Here is a 15046-nt window from a genome sequence, read left to right on the forward strand (position 1 = left end):
GGAAGCATACATACTCTTCCTTAAACATCTTCCATAGATAGCACATTGGGTGATTTAAGGGATCGTATTATGATTTTTTATTATGATTTTTTTGACTTCTATTTTTTTTTTTTTTATCACTTAGAGAAACCATTATTCTGTGACATTTGTCGGGAGGTACTCAAAGGAGTATCCAATGAACTTAATGAATTACCAGCATATTTCACAGTTGACAGCTCAGAATTTTACATATAAAATGTAGGAGATCCAGACAAAATTTACAATTTTTAAATTTTATTTCCAGTTCTGCATTCATAGTCACTCCCATGGGTATATCTTCCTTTTTATGGTAACAACACAATGTATACAAATAAAAAAAATTAGGTTAGTTTGCGCTGAAGGATCCACGAAATGCAAATGAGCACCTTCATTAATTTTACGCTGCCCGACCATCTCCCATCACCACATATGGTTGCAAATTGCAAAGTCTAACCAAAACAAGAGCCAGGCAAGCTCTCAAAGACAAATGTAGCAAGTGTAGACGCCACAGGACAACAGAATCATAATGTATAGTTCCAGAGTGCCCGAACGGGAGAGGAGGAAAAGTCAGAGGCCACCACTTGTCTCCATTTTCCTCTCTGCACAGAACCTTGCATAGTGCCACAAACCTAGCCGGAAAGCTCTCAGCTAACTACCTCGTCCCCTCCTGCTTCTTGGGCTGTAGGTTCCAAATCGGAGTTGCCTAATATTCCCCCTTCCCGGTCCCTATGTTCACTTAGCGTTTATGCTTATACCCACACTCGTTCATTCATCCAAGCAGACATTCGTTCATTCATCCAAGCAGACACACCTGGGGAAAACACATTCGCAGATAGACGGTGTGGGTGTTTCACCCACTGCAGCCCGCGCGGTCGCTGCGCTTTGTCTCTCTTCGGATCACCCACCACTGGAGCTGTAATTGTCCGGAAGGCACCTCTGGATCCGGCCGCCTCCCACCCCGCATGAGTTTCGTTCCGTGTGTGCGCAAAGCTGGTGGAGGCAGGGACGTGGTGAAGCCTTGATTCCCGCCGCGTCTAGTGGAGGGAACCTGCGGCGGGAGGAGGGCGACGCCCTTCTGTGCAGCTGCTGGGCGGGTGCGCCAGCCTAGGGTGTGGCCTCTCAGGGACGGGTTTCTCCTGGGTCACCAAGCTCCGCAGCTTTGGAAAGGGGAAGTTAGAGCTGGGATCTTCTGCGCGCTGAGGCGCGAAATGTGCTTGAGAACACAGAATCTCCTGGCTTTCTTTATTTGTTTTTAATATTCGGTATTTTCCCCCAAAAGACATCACTTCCAATGTCTGCCTGTGAGCCAGGCTGTCTGACTCCAGATAGCCGGCAAAGTTTTCCTTTGTTTGCTCTCATTGCGCCCCAAGCTTCTCTCGAATTTGTATGCCAGTGTAGAAGGAAAAACACTCAGTTTAGCACTGCCTGGTGGGTTCCCTGGAAGCCGGTCAAAGTTAAAAAGTCAGTCCCAGAACACTAGGGTTCCCGTGCACCTCTCGGGCCTGGGAGCAGCCGCCGCCACGGTGCATAACGCACAATCACGCTCTATGACTAACCACCGATGCTCCGTCACCATTCCCCCTGGTACAAACTCGGAGCCCCGACTTCTCCAAAAGTACCTGACACTTGGGAGCCGCCCTCGCCCACTCCCCCCCCCCGCCCCTCCACGTCCCGGGCCTCAGCAGCGCATCAGCACCTCTCCTTCCCAGCCCCGGGCCGCCCGCCCCGCGCCGAGTCGTGCGCTGCGCCCTCCTCCCCCGCGCGCTGTGACTCCCTCCCTGCGCACCGCTAGTACTCTGGCTACGCCGCCGCCCCGCACTGCAGCACCGGGGGGAGGAGGCAGGAGGAGGACGGGAGGGGAGGAGGACCGCAGCGTGCAAGCCCCGAACCACTTTCCCGCCCCTCCTCGGAGCCGCTGACACGCTCGGAGGAGTCATCACTCGGCACGCTGCAGGAGAGAGTGGCAGACGGAGGCGGCCCCGGGGAGCGAGCCCGCGCGGCGGCGGCTGCATCGCTGACACCACCCAGAGCAGAGGTTCACTGAAGGCTGAAGCGGTGAGTGAGGAGTCCCGGGCAGCCGTGGCGGGACTTCCCGCTGCTGCCCGATTTCCCTTCCGGACCCGGAGGCAGGGCTCTGCAGCCTGGGGAACTTTTTGCAGCCTTGGCAGAAGCGCAACTTTGCCCTGCCTGCGCCCGGGGAAACGGCTGCAGGTGCTTTGGGCTGCCTGGGCGGGAGCCTTTGCTGAGGCGGACTCGAGGCAGTCCGGGTAGAGCCGAGGAAGTGACCCCCGTTTCGCCGAGTAGATCAGGGGATGCGGATGCACTTTATCCCTGTCTCGTGGGGGAGGAGGGTGGGCAGTAACTGGGATGCCGAGACCTCCACGATTCTTTGCTTTGGCGGTTCGACGGGCAGGAGGAAACTGATTCAAAACAGCAGCCCTGAGCCCCAAGGTCCCGACCTATGCTCCCACCCCAGCCTTGGGCTCAACTTTTCGGCGGGGATCCCTCTGCAGACGTGCGGGTGACGGGAGAGCTGAGGCAGCCGCAGTAGGCGCTGCGGGAACCGAAAAGAAACCGTGAATTTAAAAACTATTCCTTATAAATTCCATAAGCCTCTGCCTAGTGTTTGTGCCAGAGCAAGAGAGGGATGGAGAGTAGGGAAACCTGCGGGGCTGTGGTTCTTCGTAAATGCCCACACTTCACTATACATCGCCGTCATTCAGCAAAAATCTACTGAGCGACCACGGTGCGCCTGGCGCTTTGATACAGATTAGTTGGTGTGCAGCTGAGCGGCAGAGAGGGACTATCACAAGTAAACAACTGAGGTGATTTCAGATGACGATTAGGGCTATGGAGGCGATCACCTAACCCATCAGGCGCTTTATTTGGCGGGCTGTTCCCCTCCGCCTGGGTTCTAGAACAGGGAAAAGGGTTGTCTCCAGCGTGTCGTGGGGACCTCTCCCAGCTGGCCCACGAGGACTGTGCGTTAAGAGGACAAACTTGGCGCGAGGCAGCAGGCACTCCGCCGCACAGGCACAGCCCAGAGCATTTCTGCGGTAGTGCGGAGACCTTAGGCAGCGGGCGCGTGGGGGCGGAGGGGGGGCTGAGTCATGGGGGCTGGAGGTGCCGCCTGGACGGCCCGACCGGGGGCGCTCGCGTCACCCGCTACGTGTGCAAGTGATGCAAATGCGGACCTGCGAGAGGCGGGCAAGGGGGGGGCGGGGAGGCGACGGAGTCTTGATCTGGGAGCGCGGGTGTGTGCGTCAAAGGATCTCTGGTGATGGATGCCTGGCTGCGCACCCGACCGGGCCAGCGGTAGCCCCGCTGGGGCTCGGGGGGCGGGCGACTGCGCGGGTCTGCGAGAAAACCCTAGCACGGCCGGAACTGCGGGCAGGTGAACCGGCGGCTCCGCAGTGCGCCGCAGTGCCGGGAAGGTGCGGCAGCGACCCTGCGTTCCCCGGGGGACCGAAGAGACCCGGCGTCTTTTAAGGAGCCACAACAGGGATGCCCTGGTGGTCTTCTCTGCCCGGGTCATGCTCCCTTCATACTTAAATGACAGCGAGAGAAAGTTGTTTTAGTTTAATTCTTACCCATAATCTTGGAGGAAAACTTGGCATGCCTTAATTTCTTAGGTGTTAACTCGTTTTCTTTCTATGGCAAGTTAGAAAGGGCCTCGTGCTCGTGGCAAGTTTTCTTTTGGAAGCTTCGGTGTTGAAGTGTGTCAGGTTCCGTGGTGATAACCCATCCCTTCCTCATTCTTAAGGATTTTTGGCAGAAGGGCTAGCCTCTAAGTGGGTCTTGAGAATAGTTTACCAAGTAATGTGCTGCATTCCCTCTTCTTGTAACATTAAAACACGTGTAAAAAACAGGGCTGTTAATGTATTCTTTGGTGGAAAATAAACACATCCCACGTCCCAGTCTATATATTAAAAAAAAAAAAAAAGGCCCGCTTTCTGAAAACCTAATAACAAAGGTCATGTTTGTATTGGCTTTGTCGAAGGAACCCAAGTATGTAGTATCTGTGGTAAAAAAAAAAAAAAAAAAGAAGAAGAAGAAGAAAGAAAGAAAGAAATGGGGGAGGGGGCGGGGAGGAAGGAAGAAAAGTAGTCATCAAAAAGCCCAGGCACAAAGATCCTGGTTCCCGTTTTCCCAAATATTATGTCACCTTGGGCAAATTACATACCCTCTCGGGTTCTTCTCCCACATTTGAGAAATGTGAAAGTGCCTCTGACTAGCTCTTCTTTACCTTACAGTTATTTTGAGGACAAAAGAGATAATCTCAGAGAGCTTTGGAAATACAAATTCTCTATGAATGAATAATGTTATGAAACAAAGTCCCTGTAAGATAAAAGAAAACAATTTTATCTCTTAAAAAATTCTGGAGACTTTTCCCAGCACTGTTCCTTTAATGTAATTTGGCCTTCAAGGCCAGCAAATGCAGACAATAGACTTTTCCAAACAGTCTAATATAAAATCAAATCCCATTAGCTGCTGTCTGGGGAAGTTTAAAAAAAAAAAAAAAAAGCTCTGGATCCCATCTGAGTGTTTTTGGTGATGTAGTAAGGAAGCAATCAAATTTATTTTTCATGATCCACTGACAGTGAAAGTAGCAGCCAACAAGCCTAAGAGGTTTTTGGTAAAAATCCTCCTTGTCATTAACCCAATTGTATTTCTTCAGCGTGGGAGTTGCTTCTGAGAACAGGATGCAGTTCCCATCCTCAAGGATTAAGGCAAGGGCATTATAATATGCAAAATAACACATGACTACAAGTACAAGAAAATCCATTTCCTATAATTAGGGATATTCAGCTTTTATTCTTAAGTAAACTTGTCTTTGAAATATTTCATGAGTAAAAGCATCTGATTTGTCAAAGTGCCTTCTTAACCAGCTCACTATATTGTTATTCTTGTTACTCATACGAAATATGTAATGCTAGGTTACATAAGAAAAACATGATAGTATATTTCTTTGGGTAGTGAATGTAAAAAATGTCCTTTGTATTCTGTGAAGCTGCCATCTGAGAAAAACCTATAGTTCACCAGCGTGCTTCTGGAACAGACTGCTGAAAGGGCGGACACTTGGTTCCATGTTGCCCAGGATTCTGTCTGACCCATGATTCACAGCATGCATATCAATGCCCATTTAAACACAAACTCATTATTTAGATGGAGTCTGTTTGTAAACCTAGGGGACCCAGCTGTTTGCAGCTTTGCCACAAAATTGCTGAATTGCTTTTGTTTTTGTTTTTTGCTTTGCTTTTTTCATCGGAGCCGCTACTGAGCAATCAGTGTAAAATGTTGCAGCGCATTGAATTTGGAGTTCCTTGCTTTATTTTAGACAGGAACCATGGTGGTGCAGTGGTTAAAGCTCTCGGCTGCTAACTAGGAGGCTGGAGTTTGAACCCACCAGCTGCTCCACAGGAGAAAGATGTGGCACTCTGCTTCCATAAAGATTTCAGCCTGGGAAACCCTATTAGGCCTTTCTACTCTGTCCTATAAGGTCACTATGGAGTCAAAAACGACTCCTTTGTCTTTGGCAATGAGTTAGGTTTTTTGGGTTCTTTGTTTCTTACAGTTAAGAATAACAATGAGGACGAAGTTATTATTTTAATTCCTCCTGAAAATATGGCTTAATGGAATATAAAGACACCATTTAGCTTTATTGCAAACACCCCTTATAGTTAGGGATGGTTTTGGGACTGGTTGCACATCATAATGGCTCCCCTGCTGGGAAAAATTGAATAAAATTCATTAAATGGAGAGGGGCAGATTGGATGTTTTGGTTCTTTCTGGTTCTAATATTCTCTCCCTCCATGAAATACAGAAATATAATGACGGGATATGTTTTAAATTTGCGTTTCCTTGTAGGTACGATATAGTAAGTGTTCTTGATGAACTCACGTTAAGATTTTACATGGCGCTATGGGCTCAGTTTTCGTAAATAAGTCTCTTGATTTTGTATTATGCTATTAGATGTCTAAACTGAAACATTTTAAAAAGACTAAATTTGAAAAATAATGATCTCAGTTTAATACAAAGCAGATATTCAGATTAATTTTGGATGACATCTTATTTTGTTGACTACCTAATATACATTATGCTTGCTGTATCTTTTGCTTTACATATTACAGTATTTAATATAAAGGATTAAGAGTGGACCCTAACAACTTTATTGATGGGCTTCAGTCTTCTCATAGCACTTGTGGCCTCTTATTAATACAAGCATCCAGTGAGATTTATGAAAAATTAGACCAAGTGTAACCGGACTTGGCAGAAAGCGAAATAGCTTTTTTGAGTTGACCAAGTAAAGGAGAGCACCGGGGCTCCTGTCGCCAAGATAGCTCCTCGAACAATAGCTCAAGGGGTTTATATGGGTAAAGTAAATTGAGTCTGGGGTCTTCAGGAATGCCTCAAGGTGGAGCCAGCTTGCTGATTGATTTGACCCGAAAAGGCGTTCCAACGGCGGTCCCATCTTTTGGGCCTGCTCCGTCCTAAAAACGAGGGGCACAAAGATGGCAGTTTGCTCACATCCGGGTCTTAGATGGGGGTGTGTTTTTCAGCTTCTGAAGTGAATGGGTCATCCAAAGGACACAATCAGAGGTACTGCGCATGTCGGCTGGGCCAGAATTGGTACAAGGCCAGTTTCCAGTGGTCTTGAGGCTCCAGTCTGTTGTTTTTCTCAACTGAGCAACAAGCAGAAGTATACCTAAATAAGGAGATAACTTAAAGACCGTGAATTAGTTCCTATATTACCTAATAAGGAGATAGCTTAAGCTGCAGGGAGTTAGTTTGCATATCACAGAAGATGGTGGGCACCACCCCTTGCCTATTCAAGATGGTGGGCGGGCAGCCGGCCTCATAAGTGCTTTTTCTGGTTATTTGCCACTATTTTAAAATCCTATGAACTAGACTCGAGACTAGCCAAATAGACCAGTGGTTCCCAAAGAGTCATGTGCATCAGGCTTTCTTGGGCAGTGTGTTCAGATGCAGATTTCTGAGCCTCATCTTAGACTTCTGAACTTCCTGCTTCCCGGGTAGAGCCCAGATTTTGGTTGTTTCTTTCTTTTTAAAAATATTCTTTTACTAATCCCTGTCACTCAAGTATGGATTCCAAGAGGCCAAGAATAGGAACAGGAGTAGATTTTTACTGTTGTAGTTTTGTCTCACTGTGTGTTCTTAGTGTCTAGAATAGTTTGTGGGACTTAGTAAAAACCAAAACCCATTGCCATGGAATGGATTCCAACTTACAGTGACCCTATAGGGCAGAACAGAACTGCCCCATAGGATTTCCAAGGAGTAGATGGTGGATTCAAACTGCTGGTCTTTTGGTTAGCTATTAACCACTGCACTGCCAGGGCTCCCTGGGACATAGTAGAGGCTCAATATTGTCAAATGAATTAATGGCCTGTTATAGAAAAGTGGAATAAACATGGACACGTTTTTTTAACCTCTTTGAGCCGTGTTTTGTTCGGCTGTGAAAAAGTGATTTTTGTATCTACTTTTTAGAATCGTGTGTGAAGATTAAATAGAGAAAATACACATACAGCTCCTAGCATGTTGCTTTGTAGGTACTATGCTTTAAAAAGTATTCTTTTGTCTCCATGTTTGTCTTGTAAAATGAGAGGTCTCCTTTTTTCTTTTTTTAATTGTGGTAAGTATATATATAAAAAACCAAACACTTGCTGTTGAATCAAGTAAATATATATGTACGTATGTACTATATATATAAAACAAAACATTTGCCAATTCAACAAATCAGTGACATCGATTACGTTCATCATGTTGTACAACCGTTACCACTGTTCTTTTCCAAATCATTCCACTGCCATTAACAGAAACTCAGTGCTCCCCAAGTAATGACTTCCCGTTTCTCCTTCCTTTCCAACCTTGGTAACCACTAATAAGCTTTGATCTCTATGAGGAGTCACATTTAAAATGTGAAATCCTACTTCCTTTTTATTATGATGCAATCCTGAAAGCAAATAAATGTTTTCTGAGTATTTACTAAATACAAGGCACTCTGGTGGATTTAGCTGTGCAAATAAAAAGGTCCTGTCTCAAGGAGTGCCCATCTGTGGATAGTAACAGGTAGGGCCAGCTTCATGTGCACCATAACGTTCAGAAGGGCTGGTGCTTGATTTAGTGCTCTGCTGTGGCCTCTTGAAATGTTTTGCACAGGGGACTCAGCATTTTCATTTTGCTCTGGGCCTGGCAAATTATGTAGCTGGTACTGATACCCTGTCCATGTTTGTATACAGCCCATGCATGTGGAGCCTTATATTTAGTTTTTTTTTAATGGCCCAGGGACTCTCATTACTGAGAAACGTTGTGATTTTTCCCTAGTTGCATGGCTTATAACTGACTAAAGTGAGCTCTCAGACACTAGTCAAGTGTTCTGTCTAAGATACCATGCTTATCTTCAGCTGATCACAACCACTCAGTGGGTCCAGACCTTTGGATGAGCATCAGGAGCTTTTAAAGACTTATCCTTAGGTCTCCTATTTTTGGGTCAAGGTCCACTTTTTTTTTCAGTGGACCTTCCCTCCCATCACTGCCCCTGTGATTCCTGAATAATTGGAGCTTGCACTTCTGAGTCTGTCTTTGTAGGAACACCAGGCACACCAATAAGTTTTTAGATGGCTGTCTTCTCTGGTAAGGAGCCCTGGTGGCACAGTGTTTAAACACTCAACTGCTAACTGAAAGGTTGGCTGTTCAAACCCACCAGCTTGCTCCATTGGAGAAAGACCTAGTGATCTGTCCCCATAAAGATTATAGCCTAGGAAACCCTATGCACAGTTATACTCTGTCCTATAGGGCCACTATGTGTCGGAATAGACTTGACAGCAATGAACTTTTTGTTTGTTTTTTATCGCCTCCAGTATACAGAGTTAAAAATCTGCAAATTCACACAAGACAAGTGTTGGGAGGTTGAAATTTTTTCTATGAGAACTATCTGAGATGCTTTGTTCTTTAAATTACCCAGCTGAGTCACACAGTTTAGGAGCCTCTGTGGCAGGGAACAGGCATGCATTTTGGCAGTGGGTAGAGAAGGTGACCCACTTAGTCATTTCAAGCACTGACCAACCTATTTTAAAATATACTCATTTTGATAGCAGTTTTTAGTCATTCTAAGCACACCATTTTTTCTTTGTTTCGGGTTTGTGCTTATGTGTTTTTATATTTGAGAAGTGACATCCTAATAATTCCATGATGTTATTTTCATGATTGCTTCACACCATTATATTTTCAACATATGACAGCATGCTTCAATTAATGCACATTAAACACGTTACCAACTGTGTTGGACACAAAAGTAATTTCAGTATTAAGATTATTAGCTTTTGAAGCATTCAGTAAAGCTACTGACTGGGTTTCCTGTTGGCCACATCAGTGTGAAGGCAGAAATGTAGACCCACAGAAACATCTAGTCATTTATCTGGTTCTGTGAGTTTGTTGTATTATAGTGGCTTGTGGATTCTGTGATGCTGGAAGATATGCCATTGATATTTCAAATGCCAACAGGATCACTCATGGTGGACAGGTTTTAGCCATCACTGCAGTGTTGCTGCACTTGCCTCCCACTGTCGAGAATGTCTTGGCTGCAGTATTGTGGACTCTGTTGATGCTACCCTCCGCTCTTAATGTTCCTTGAGAGTTTGGAGAATGTTCGAGTACATGGGGGCTGGTGAGAGGACACTTTGAATGACACACCGCCCTGTATTCACAATCATTTGGTGCCGGCCTGTTGTCCTAGGACCATAAATGGTGAGTCTCAAACTGCCCTTCACTCGGGATGAGCTTTTTCCTAGGAGATTTCCTAGTCCCTCCCTGCTAGCCATACTAAGATAAACCATCAGCCTATTGTACAGGATGTTCATTGCATCATTAATTACAGTAGTGAAAAATTGGAAACAACTTGAATGTCCGTCAGTCAGAGGGTGATCAGATCAATTATGGTTCAGCCAAACACTAAAATACTACACAGTCATTAAAAAGGGTATAGCTGTATGTACTAACTGGGTCAGTGGTGGTTTGGTGGTAGAATTCTCACCTTCCATGCAGGAGACTTGGGTTTGATTTCTAGCCAGTGCACTTCATGTGCAGCCAACACTGATCTGTAAATGGAGGCTTGTGTGTTGCTCTGATGCTGAACAAGTTTCAGTGGAGCTTTCAGACAAAGGACATGGAAGAAAGGCCTGGTGACCTACTTCCAAAAATCAGCCAATGAAAATTCTGTGGATCACAGTGTTGGATTCCATTGTGCATGGGGTTGCCATGAGTTGGGAGCCAACTTGACGTCAGCTAACAATAACATATGTAGTAACATGGAAAGATTTTGAAGATATGTTATTAATATAAAAAGCAGCAATTAATTGACCAAAATACGTGGTATATTTCTGTTAAAAAAATCTGAGGTACATTAAAATGTCTGGGAGGATAAAGACCAAACTGATATCTTTTGGGGGGAATATGGAGAATTTTTTATGGAGAGGACTTTAAACTTTTTACTTTATATATTTCTGTATAGTTTGAGTTTTCAACGGTAAGCACATATTTTGTAAAGAAGGCACAAATAATGGTGGTGAAAGTTAATTTCAAGATGCCCCTATGATGCTATTTCTCAAATATCTCTAAATAGTAATGTTTTAGTGGCCAAAAAGCAGTGCTGGTTTTTGTCATCGATTCTTTTCTTATAGTTAAGCTTTTGATTGCTAACCAAGAGGTCAGCAGTTCAAATCCACCAGCTGCTTCTTGGAAATCCAGTGGGGCAGTTCTACTCAGTCAAATAGTGCTGCCATGAGTCCGAATCTACTCAACAGCAATGGGATTGGGCTTTTTTTTTCCCCCCACATACGTAAGGTGATCTGAGTTTTGAGAACGTAAATTATTTTCGTACTCCATAAAACTATTTTCATTTTGAATGGAAAAAGAAACATACCTATAAACATTCAATAAAATGGCCCTTCAACAAGAACTGCTCATTGCTGTTTTAGGTTATTAAACCTGAGGACCTCCCCTCACCCTCCCTACCCTCTATCCTCAATAAATCTTACATGTCTAACGGCTGTCAAAAGCCTGTATTACTACTCGGAATATTTTGCTTCTAGAGACATTTTTCATTCTATTGTGACTGTGAATTTGATGGGATTGCAGATCGACAATTTTTTATCTTCTCTTCCCACGGGCCTGGAATGTTGTCCCTCCCCTCACACACGCCATTTATCCTCCCCCCGCACCCCAACCTATCCACATTTATTGATGGAAACACTCCTGCTTGCCCTTTGAGCCTAGCTTTAAAGTCCCTTTTCACGAACCTTCGTGGTGGAATTCGAGCCCCCTTTCTCTGACTCCCTGAGCCCCTTGTAGCCACTGCTGTTGGAGTGTCTCTCTCACCATCCCCGTGGCTGCATGACATGTGTGTTTCTGCTAGACTCTGAGTCACCTGAACCTCCAGGAAAGAGATAACCCCTGGTGCTGGATACATGGGGGCCGAAAATATTTTCAGTTGCTTTTAAACCTTTTTTAATGGAGTATAAGATGCAGAGAGAAAAGTGTCTGTATTATAAATTAATATCACCAATTGAACATGTATCTTTAGCCAGCACACAGATTATGAAACAATATTTCCAGCACCCTAGCAGTCCCTCGCCGCCCGTTCCACTCACTGACCGCCTTCTGCTAGCCTGATTTCCGTCCTTGGGGGATGCTGAACAAGTCCTTCCTTTCCTGCTCTGATGCCCATTTTTCCATGCCCATGGTCTGGGAACATGCTCGGCAGAGCCTTCTACCGCCAGTGCACATGAGAATGCCATGACTGTGCCCAGGATGCTGTCTCTAGATGCCCAGAACTTCCAGTCTGCAGGGTGCCGTGCAGAGGCAGAGAAGTGTCCCTAACTTGTCCCACACGTGGTTGTCTGAGCTGTAAAGCAGCTCTGCGTGTAACCTGAATCTAAGTCCCTCATGAGCAATTCTGTCATTTGACCTTCACCTCTTTTTTTTTTTTTCTTTTCCAGAATCTCACAAAGTCGCTCTTAATAAACAATTCTATAGATTCAGGGCTTTATACTTCTAACCATTTGAGCCTGAACCCATCCGAGGGGATCAGAAAGCAAGAAACTGGCTTCCGACACATGTCCAAATTCCTCTTCTATTAGCTGGCTTCTGGGCCCAGTGGTCTAGTTGGTTAGTATGAGGTCCATTCATCCCTCTTTATACTCTAGATATTCTTAAATCTTTATCACTAGACCAAGAAAACTCATTGGAGAGCCCTGGACTTCCCTCAGATCATTTTTTCCTTTGTGGACTTTCTTCTGAGAAACCCTGGTGGTGCAGTGGTTATAGCACTTGGCTGCTAACCAAAAGGTGGCAGTTCAAACCCACCAGCAGCTCTGCAGGAGAAAGATATGACAGTCGCTTCAGTAAAGATTATAGCCTTGGAAACCCTGTGGGGCAATTCTACCCTGACCTATAATGTCGCTATAGGTCCCAATCAACTCGTCTGCAATACGTTTGGTTTTTCGAGTTTGTTCTTGCTTCTAATGAATTGCCCTTTGGCATAGCTCCTATAAGAAACAATCATAGGAACTTTATTTATTCTAAGGATGCAACTGGTTATAGCAACCATTTTCCTATGGATTAAGACCTATACAGGAAATGTCTTTGAAATTTCAGTATTATGAAAAACTGTGATTCTCCTGAGCACTGATTTGTTTTATTAATTAGATTTATGGAGGTATAATTTATATACGTAAGATGCATAGATTATAAGTGCGTAGTTGGTTAAGTTTTGATAAATGTATACAACCATGTAACCAACAGAATATGTCCATTCCTTAGAAAGTTCTCTGGGCCTCTTTCTAGGCAGTTCATTCTCCCTGAGAGATACTGTTCTGATTTCTGTCACCAACGATGAGTTTTACCTATACATGAAGTTCATATAAAGGGAATCATACAGTATATATTCTTGTGTCTGTTCTTTCATTCAACATAATATTTTTGAAAAGATTTATGACATTGTTGTATCAGTAGTCCATCCTTTTTTATTGCTAAATTATATGAATATATGAATTTATTATATGAATATATGACAATTCATTTATCTGTTCATCTACTGATAGGCATTTGAGTTGTTCCTAGTTTAGGACTATTATGAATAAAGCATCTGTGAACATTCTTGTATGTATCTTTTTTTTTTTTTTTTTTGATGGCTATATGTTTTGTAGGGTCGACAGCACTGGTTTTTTTTTTTGTTTTTTTTTTAAATATGTTTTGATTTCTCTTAGGTAGATACCCAGCAGTGGAATGGTAGACAATTATTTGTAAAAAACTGCCAAACTATTTCCTAAAGTAGTTGTATAATTTTACACTCCGACCAGGAATGTCTGAGAGTTCCAGTTGCTTCACGTACTCTACATCATTCGATGTTGTTAATCAGTGATTTTAATGTTCATTTCCTTGATAACTAATGCTGTTGAGCACCTATTCATGCATCTTCAATCATATGTCTTCTCTTGTGAAGTTTTTGTGTTACCCATTTAAAAAATTTGGGTTGCTTTGTATATTCTGGATACAAGTTCTTTGTCAAATAAATGAATTTTAAATATTTTATCCTAGTGAGTGCCTTGCCTTTTCATCATCTTAATGGTGTCTTTTTATGTGCTTAAGTTCTTTCCTTTGATGAAGTCCCCTTTATCAGTTTTATTCTTTTATGGTTAGTGTTTTTGTGTGTGTCTATGTATTATTTAAGAAATGTCTGGCACACTCAAAATCAGTAAGATTTTCTTTTGTATTCTAAAAGTTTCATAGTTTTAGCTCTTCCATTTAGATTTATGATTCATTTCAAATTAATTTTTGTATATGGTATGAAGTTGGGATGGAAGTTCATTTTTTTCCATATGGTTACCTTCCTGTTTCAGTACAAATTGTTGAAAGACTTCCCTTCTTCCATTGACTTGTCTTGGCACCGTTGTTGCAAATCAATTAATTCTACATGTGTGGGTCTAATTCTGGACTCTCCATTCTGTTCCATTTGTCTATTTGTTTATCCCTACGCTAATTCTACACTGCCTTGATTACTGTAGCTTTATATAATAAGTTTTCAAACCAGCTCTTCATTTATTTAGGTGTCTACTTCCTTGACGGTAGAGCATCTACATAAATTATTTAGAATTCTTCTGCACAGGGATTTGCCTATTCTCCATTTATTTATTTAATAATTTGTTCATATCATTATGGGCTCATGGATATTTATTTTATGTTTTGGATTATAATCCAATACTACTTTATATTGTTGCTCAAATTGTTCCAGCTTTGGCCATTGGGAGCTCTTTCAGTTGGTTCCTGTGTCTCTTTAATATGTTCCACCATTTTGTTTTGTTTTTTAGTACTTCCTTGCTTTCATACACTACAAGATGCTCATCTTCCCCATTCTAGAATCAGCCATATCTCCAAGGAGCCCTGGTTACTTTTATTGGAGAATGGGGTTAGAAACCAAGATCCAGGCACTAGGTATGCTGATTGCTACTGAGGCGTCATCACTTCTGGGCCCTCTTAGATGACTGAGCAAGGAAGTATATGTATGTATACCAATCTGTGTATATACACATATCCATAAATATTTCTATATGTAACATCTCTGTATATTTAGATACACTTCTCCTCCAACAGTGAGAAACCTTGCACCCACTCTTTGTCATCCATTTACTTAATTGCTCAATTCCAGTATAAATATATCAGAATTATTAACCTGTATCCCTATGGGAAACAACTTTATTAACTAGAATGCAGTGCTTATGTATAGTTTCTTTTGCCTTTAATCTTACATACTCTCTTCATTTCCAGAGTTACTTAGGTCAGCACCTTTTCCTTCCACTCCCTTCAACAAAGTTCTTTCATAAGTTTTCAGTAGTTAGATTGTTTTGTCACATTCTACATTCCATTCTGTGATCCCCCATACTCCTAAATGATTTTTTTTAATTGATATACATTAAGTTTCATTCATCTATAGGTTTTGACAAATGCATAATGT

General features: G+C 43.2%; 1 protein-coding gene across 1 annotated transcript in view; it reads left to right on the forward strand.

Annotated features, from left to right (window-relative positions):
• The first annotated feature begins 1885 nt into the window (after positions 1-1885).
• The window catches only part of SV2C (synaptic vesicle glycoprotein 2C), a 265178-nt gene continuing 252017 nt past the window's right edge, over positions 1886-15046 (forward strand). Inside the window, exon 1 of the mRNA XM_003408105.4 lies at positions 1886-2073. The gene's annotated coding sequence lies outside the window, so the exon portion shown is untranslated. The remainder of the gene's footprint in view (positions 2074-15046) is intronic.

Source organism: Loxodonta africana, chromosome 2 (genome assembly GCF_030014295.1).
Source record: "Loxodonta africana isolate mLoxAfr1 chromosome 2, mLoxAfr1.hap2, whole genome shotgun sequence".
Taxonomy (NCBI): domain Eukaryota; kingdom Metazoa; phylum Chordata; class Mammalia; order Proboscidea; family Elephantidae; genus Loxodonta; species Loxodonta africana.